Source organism: Benincasa hispida, chromosome 11 (assembly GCF_009727055.1).
Source record: "Benincasa hispida cultivar B227 chromosome 11, ASM972705v1, whole genome shotgun sequence".
Lineage (NCBI taxonomy): Eukaryota > Viridiplantae > Streptophyta > Magnoliopsida > Cucurbitales > Cucurbitaceae > Benincasa > Benincasa hispida.
This window is the reverse complement of record NC_052359.1, coordinates 28505570-28514133: the sequence shown is the minus strand read 5'-3', so window position 1 is coordinate 28514133 and position 8564 is coordinate 28505570.

The following is an 8564-nucleotide window of genomic DNA, read 5'->3' as shown; positions in this document are numbered from 1 at the left end:
TTACCAAAATAAGGTACCCAACCTTATTCGTATACTATAGACCATTTTGGCTATTTACTTGAACTTGATCCATCTTTATGTCTCCACATAAAGTTCAAGTATTCATATAATAGCTATGGATCTTAATTTATTGGATTTAGTCTTTATAAGTGCAATTTACAAATTCAATAACAACTTTATTGAATAAATGTTGAATAACATCTTTATTGATAAAAGAAAATGTTTAACTTTAAAAACTGCGAGTTTTAGGACATACAACCAAACAAACTACCACTTGAACTAAAACTCCAGTGGATAAATATATATAATGTTGAGTGCAATGAGAGAATAAATACAAAAACTAGGGCATCAGATACCCATTATTTCTCCCACTTGCCCTAGAACTATGTATCTCGTAGTCCTGGTCCCACTAGGTGACCCTCGAATACTTTAGCCGAGAGGGCCTTTGTAAAAGAACTAACCAAGTTGTCTTGTGAGGTTATTTGCGTGACGATCACGTCTCCTCTGTGTACAATCTCCTTGATCAGATGGTACTTTTGCTCGATGTGCTTTCCACGTTTATGGCTTCTAGGTTCCTTTGAGTTTGCAACCGCTCCACTATTATCACAATATAGGGTGACCGGAAGGTGCATATTTGGAACCACTTCCAAATCAGTGAAGAACTTTCTCGGCCATACTGCTTCTTTTAGCTGCCTCGCTTGAAGCTACATACTTAACTTCTATTGTGGAGTCAGCAATACAACTTTTTTTTATTCTTTTCCATACTACTGCTCCTCCATTTAGAGTGAATATTGACCCCAAAGTTGATTTTCTTGAATCAATATTAATCTGGAAGTCAGAACCAGTATATCCAGTAAGGATCAGATCCTTACCACCATACATGAGCATATAATTCCTCGTTATCCAAAGATAGTTAAGGATGTTTTTAACGGAAGTCCAATGATCATATATTAGATTGGACTGAAATCTGCTGACAATTCCAACTGCATAGCATATGTCGAGATGAGTACACAACATGGCATACATTAAACTTTCTACTGCTAATGCATATGGAATTCGTTTCATAACTTCAACCTCTTTAGGTGTCTTAGGACTTTGTTCCTTAGACAGATGAATTTCATGTTTGAAAGGTAACATTCCTTTCTTGAAATCTTACATTTTATATCTAGACAACATCTTGTCTATATAAGATGCCTGAGATAATCCTAAAGTTCTGTTCTTACAGTTCCTAACTATTTAGATCCTAAAAATATACTACGCTTCTCTCAAATCTTTAATTTAAAATTACGTAGCAAGCCATCTCTTGACGTCAACCAGAAATTCTACCTCATTTCCTATGAGTAGAATATCATCAACATATAGAACCAAAAAAGCGACAGTTTTGTTAACGATTTTCTTGTAAACACAAGGTTCACCAACATTTTGTTCAAATCTCATATTCCAAGATCGAGATGTTTGTTTCAACCCATAAATGGATCTATTAAGCTTACAAACTTTTTGCTCTTGACCCCGTTTTACAAACCCTTCTAGTTGAGACATATAGATACTCTCATCAAGATAGTCGCTTAGAAAAGTTGTCTTGACATCCATTCGCCAGATTTCATAATCATAAAAGGTAACTATGGACAAGAGTATTCTAATAGACTTTATCATGGCAATAGGAGAGAAGGTTTCTTCATAATCCATCCCTTTTCTTTGGGTAAACTCTTTTGCCACAAGCCTAGCCTTGTAGGTCTCTACCTTACCAGCTTGGTCTTGTTTTCTCTTGTAGATCCACTTGCAACCAATGGATTTTACCCCTTCTGGTTGATCTACAAAATTCCAGACTGAATTGAAGTACATTGACTCAATTTCAAGATTTATGCCTTTAATCCACTGGTCTTTATCGACATCATTCATTGCTTGTTTGAAAGTTAATGGATCCTCTAAGCCATCATCTGGTATGATGACCTGAGTTTTAGTTAAACCCATGTACTGGTCAAGCTGTAGCACAACCCTCCCACTACGTCGAGGCACTCTCAACTCTTGAGAAGGATGTGAAATACCAGTTTTATTAACAATTCTTGTTGATGGACCTGTTCGATCAATAACTCTTGTTGATGCATTTGTCGTTTCTCTGGTCATTTCATTTATTACTAGCCTACTGTGAGGTTGATGATTTTTGATATGGTCTTCCTTTAGGAAAGTTGCATTTGTCGATACAAATACCTTATCTTCCTAAGGATCATAAAAGAAACCACCTTTTGTCTCTTTAGGGTAACCTATAAATAAGCATACCTTTGAACGACGTTCCAGTTTCTTTGGATTTTGCACCAATATATGTGGTAGGCATCCTCAGATCCTGAAGTGATGTAACTTTTACGTCCTCTCCATAACTCGTAAGGTATTTCTGAAACACTTTTCGAGGGAACCATGTTCAATATATACACTGTATGGTCAACTACGTGTCCTAAAGAACTTGGCAACTGGGCATAACTCATCATAGAATGAACCATGTCTAACAAGGTCATGTTTCTCCTTTCTGCTACACCATTTTGCTAAGGTGTGTCAGGTGTTGTGAGTTGCGATTGAATTTCATGTTCTATCAAATAGTCCTAGAATTTTAAGCCTATATACTCACCACATCGATCTGATCAAAGTGTTTTAAACCTTTTACCTAATTGGTTCTCAACCTCAACCTTATATTTTTTGAACTTTTCAAGTGTTTCGGACTTGTGATGCATTAGGTAAATATGGCCATACCTTGAATAATCATCAACGAAGCTGATGAAATATTCATACTCTCCTCTAGCTTTAACATTCCTTGGACCACAAAGGTCTGAATGCACCAGCTCTAAGGGTTCTTTGGCTGTAAGGCCTTTTCCAGAAAAATATCTTTTAGTCATTTTATCCTCAAGATATGATTCACATGGTGGTAATGAACTATTTTCTAACTGATTTAAATGATCGTTCTTAACCAATCTCTCAATTCTATTGAGATTGATGTTACCAAGTCTCAAGTGCCAAAGATAGGCATTTGGAGAAATGTTCCTGTTCTTATTTTGAGTCTCAGCTGTTTTAAACATATGTAGTCTCAGTCTTAGTTGTAATGAAATTTTGTCTAACATGTTCTTGACAAAATTGAAATTTTTTTAAAATCAATGGATGTAGTTTATATAAGATTGATTATTTTTTTTTAATGAAACCTTAAGGGGGCATTTGAGGCATTGAATTGGTTATTATAGTTAGTGATTATTATAGTTTGTGGGTTATAATAGGTTATAATAATCCGTGTTTCGGGTGGTAGACTGATTAACTGAATGTGTATGAGTGATGCGGTGAGAGAAATTAAGGATGAAAGATGGTCTAACTGCAAGCATACACTATCGATTGCATTAATATACATTGGAGCATTCTAAAGGTGAAATCCCTTGAGACTAGTTGACTTTCAATTTTATTAGGTCAATGAAACAACGAGGCCGAAGGTAACATATTAGTTGTGAATAGGCAGATTGTTGATTAAAAACTATGAATAAGAATAATTGAACAAGGATATGATAATGTTTTAACCTATTAGGTGATGTGCCTTAGGCAATGCGGTCACATCATACCTGGATAGTGACTCAGTCATGGACAGAACACCCATCCTATTTGGTCTTGGGTAAAGTTCCTTTAAAATTTCTATGCAGTTAATGGCTATATTTCTATGGTCACCTGGATCTTAGATTTATTCACATGTAACTCTTTATCCTATGGTGTCCCAATTTCTAAGGCTACGTGACAGTCCTCTAAGCTCTTAATCCCATATCCCTTTGTGATAGAAGTTCATATTCTAATCTTCTCAGTGCTAAGACTCCACTAGATTTCTAAATTAAGTGGCCAATTTAACTCAACTATTTCTATCTTTAAAATCCACAAGGGAAATCCATAAATAAAGCAGCATGACGTGTAAGCATTGCTCAAGCCATAAAACTCTAGGGTATCCGTATTATCAAACCTCTTAGAGAATTTAGCTTATGATTAATGATAAATGACTTGATTTCAGTAAATAAAAAATCATGACTATAAGATAAAATGTCTAACGAGATAAGAAGGAAAAAATAATAAGCAAAAAATGCAATAATGAACTAAAATAATGCTAGAATGAAGCCTTGTGACAATCTCTTACTCTCTTAATTTTTCCCTAGGATGGTTTTCCTTTTTCAAGGATGAATCCTATCCTTCCACATGTTTTTCACGAGATAAGGATGATCTAGAGCCTTCAACCCTCAATGGAACTTTCGTTCTTGAAACTTGTTTACTTGGAGGACGAGATTTCAAACTAAGGATGGTTTAATTTCTCGGATGGAGCATAAGTCATTGAAAAAGTAGGATTTACACACTTTTATTGGCCTAAGTTGGTTGGAGAAGAGTCGAAATAGGTGCAACAGATGACTACCTGATGATTTCAATGTTGAAGAACAGGTATGAGCCATAAAAATGTCAATTGTAGATGGTTGGGTAAAAATTCCAGATATTAAGGTTTTTTTATGCAGTTAGATTGATTCTGGTGATGTGGGCGCATTGACGTAGTTTCTCCAATTTAGTCAAAATTTCCTACAAAAGCGCACAAAATCAATCAAAATCAATGAAAATTCACTCTTAAGCCCAAAGACATCTCTATACAATCAGTTTACTCACTTAAGACCACTTTTAGAATAAAACATTTGAAAATGCTCATGTTTCCTAAGTAAAATCGTATAAGTATCCCTATAACATACATTTTATGACATGTATCATAAACTATTTTAGTCTCGATTATAATAGTCTATGTTTGAGGTATAGACTATTTTAGTATGGGTAGGAAATAGTAAACACATTAATATAGAGGGAAAGAGAGGAAGAGTATGAAATAGTAAATATTGTGACAAATAGTAAACATGATAACAAAGATGAATTTGAAATAGTAATATTGTGGTTAATTGTAGGCTATACTAGTTGAAAACATCAATTATTATAAATGAAGCCTTAAACATGGAGTGGGCCCCACTTGAAGTTGGGCTTAAACACCCATAAAATTTTAATTTTATGTTTAGTAAATACAAAAATTTAAAGAATTTAGGGCCCCCTATTTATAATTAGGCAGGTGGCTATAATAGCCAATCCAACGTTTGGGGCTCAAATTATCTCACTTAAATGCTCAATTATTTTGGTCCATTTCCTTACTCTCCCCCGTTTTCCTTACTCTCCCTCATTTTCCTTACTCTCCCTCGTTCTTCTTACTCCGATTAGCGCTCGATTATTTTGCTCCATTTTCTTCCATCTCTTCTCCTTAGATTTTTTCCATTGTTCCCGATCGACATCTTTCCTGATGGGTTTTGGAGTTTTCTCTTCTCCGTTCCTGCCGATCGATTGCTATTGTGGTTCTCTTTTGTCAGGTTTGAAGAAATCCTTCGTAGATCTAGACTACGATATGTTTGGTAGTCTAGATCTATGTTTTTCTCTAGATTCGTAACCTGTCCTTTTTCATCTTGCCGTTTCGAACGCCACTCCCATGCCTCCTTTATCTTGTCGCTTCTTTCGGTTCTCTTTTCTCTCTTTGCTTCAAATGAGGGTTTCCCCTTGCCATTTCTTTCGATTCTCCAATCTTTTATGTTGTCCCTCTTGTCTATCTGAGTCCGAATCGTACAGCCATGCTGGAGCTCGGATCTTGCTTGGTAGGAGATGGAGATCCTCGTTTGGAGCATGGTAAGGGATGAAGGATGGTGTTCGGATCTTGGTAGGCTTACTAGATCCAATGGTAAGTCTTCTTTCTCTTCACTAACCGATGATGAGCCACTGTATATTTTTTTTCCTTTTTTTTTTCCTTGACAAATGTAAGCTTATTTTGCCTTATTCTTGATTTTAATGTTTTGTTCTTGGTCTTTGATTATCGATCTCTGATGGTCAATGTATCTGTTATATTCAATTACTGTTTTTGTCTGATTATCGGTCTCTATGCTTGATTTCAGTGTTCTATTCTGTTTTGTCTTTGATTATTGTCTTAAATTATTGGTCTTTGATTATTTTGCCTTTATTTCGATGACTCTTTTTGCATTTCTACTGTTCTTGGTATTTGATTATTGGTCTTTGATTATCATTCTTTGATAATTTTTCCCTATTTCGATGACTCTTTTTGCATTGCTACTGTTCTTGGTTTTTTATTATCGGTCTTTGATTATTTTGCTACTATTTCGATGAATTTTTTTTTTGCATTGCTTCTATTCTTGGTCTTTGATTATTGATCTTTGATTATCAGTCTTTAATTATTTTGCTACTATTTCAATGACTCTTTTTGCATTACTTCTGTTCTTGGTCTTTGATTATTTTGTCCCTATTTCAATGACTCTTTTTGTATTGCTACTATTCTTGGTCTTTGATTATTTTGCTACTATTTCAATTACTCTTTTTGCATTGCTTTTGTTCTTGGTCTTTGATTATTTTGCTACTATTTCAATGACTCTTTTTGTATTGCTTCTGTTCTTGGTTTTTTATTATCAATCTTTGATTATTTTGCCCCTATTTCAATGGCTCATTTTGCATTACTACTGTTCTTGGTCTTTGATTATCGGTCTTTGATTATTTTACTACTATTTCAATGACTTTTTTTACATTGCTTCTATTCTTGGTCTTTGATTATGGGTCTTTGATCATCAGTCTTTGATTATTTTGCTACTATTTCAATGACTCTTTTTGCATTGACTCTAATGATCAATGTATCTAATTTACCATGATATATCATATTATTCGAAATTCAGAACGATTTAAGAAAGAATTTCGTTGCTCTGAGGTTGGTCTTACTGTCTAAGCATAATACTAGGATAGTTGATTGTTTGTTGGCTTCCTTGTTTTTTTTTCCAATCTCATTGCAACTATGTCATAACTCTTGTTTGGTTCCCAAGTTATTCTTGTTTGGTTTACTCTAGTTTGATTGCAAGTAGTGGTTCTTAAAGTAGTGGTTTGTAAGTACCCTGTTGATGTGATTGACAGTAGTGAAATTGAATGACAATAGTGAAATTGATGTGTTTGGTTCCTAATCTCAATGGTACACTATTCACTTTATTTCACTAGGTGGAGTTTCCAAGGTGTGCTTATTACCATAGATATACCTAAACTTGACCTACCCATGAATGAGACCTATACTTTGACCTATCCATGAATGAGACCTACTTATTTCCAAGGTGTACTCTATTTCTTGAGACCTCTTTTCCTTACAACTATGAGGACAACCCCATCTTTACCACATAATTGCTGGTAAGTCTCTTCCCATACCCTCTCTTTTGTGTTACTTATCACATCTCCTGTTAAGTCATTTTCATTTTTTTCTTTATATTATTACTAAAGCATTTGTTTATTGATTGTCATAGTGTTCAATTTATTAGAGATCAAGCAAAGCTTCACATTTCCTCCTTCTATTGTACGTAAGGTGGTACTCTTCTTTGTCTCAAATTTCTTTTCTTTTGTGTCCTTCTTGTTTATTTCTATGGTTGGTAGATTTAAAATCTTTTCTTTCATGTGTTGTAAGTTAGGTGGAAACCAATTCGTACTTCTTCTTTTCTCAAATTTAATCTTATATATTTGAAGTGTTTGTTGATATGAAACTTCATTTTTCATTTAAATTTTTTATCCTGCATATTTATAAATTTAAAATCATTTAGTTATATATTAATTATGCTTTTGCAGTTGATTTTCTTTCAGTTATATATTAATCTTTTCTTTCGGTTATTTGTTGATTTTCTTCCTAAACACTTGTTAGGCTTCTTCACGTTTTTCTTTTTATTGATTTATTTTTCATTTAAAACTCAAGATTTGATCATGAGCCTAAAATGAAATCTACTAAAATCAAAATCTATCCTTAAAACTTATCAAAGCAACAAAAAGCCAAATGATGTATTTGGCTATTAATACAAACTAAACTACTAACATACAACTTTGGTAAAACATTTAAGTTTTAGGTCCCCTTGGTACTTCTATTATTCTATTTTTTTTTGTTATAATTTATATACTTAAACAAATGTCAAACAGATGAATTACAAGGAGAGTAGGAGAGAAAAAATAGAGAAAAAAAGTGAAATGTTAAGTCATAGATTGAAGTATGGGAGAAAGGAAAGGAAGATAGAGGCGATAAGGTGTAGATAAGTGATTAGAATATTTTAAACATTTTTAAGGTAAGAATACACAAATTTTGAAAGTTTAGAAGTACTTTTGCAACAAGGTATTAATGATTTTTGTTCATATATTAAGAGTAATAATTTTTCATCTAAAACTAATATAAAAATAAATTTTGAACATAAAACATGAATGTTATCAAATGAGCCCATAGTCCCATTCACTTTCCTTTTTGCCAATAAGAGTATATATAATATTCCTACTATCAACTTTGTGATTTGAGATTCCATTCTCCTCTCATACTTTAATTACAATATCTTTCTTAAAAAAAAAAATAAATTTTGAACTCTTTCCTGGATATTTTTGAAGCTATTTTTGACACAAACATTATAATAATTTAGACTAAAAAGTAAAAAGAAAGAAAAGAAAAGTGTAAGAAAAAATAATACAATAGAATG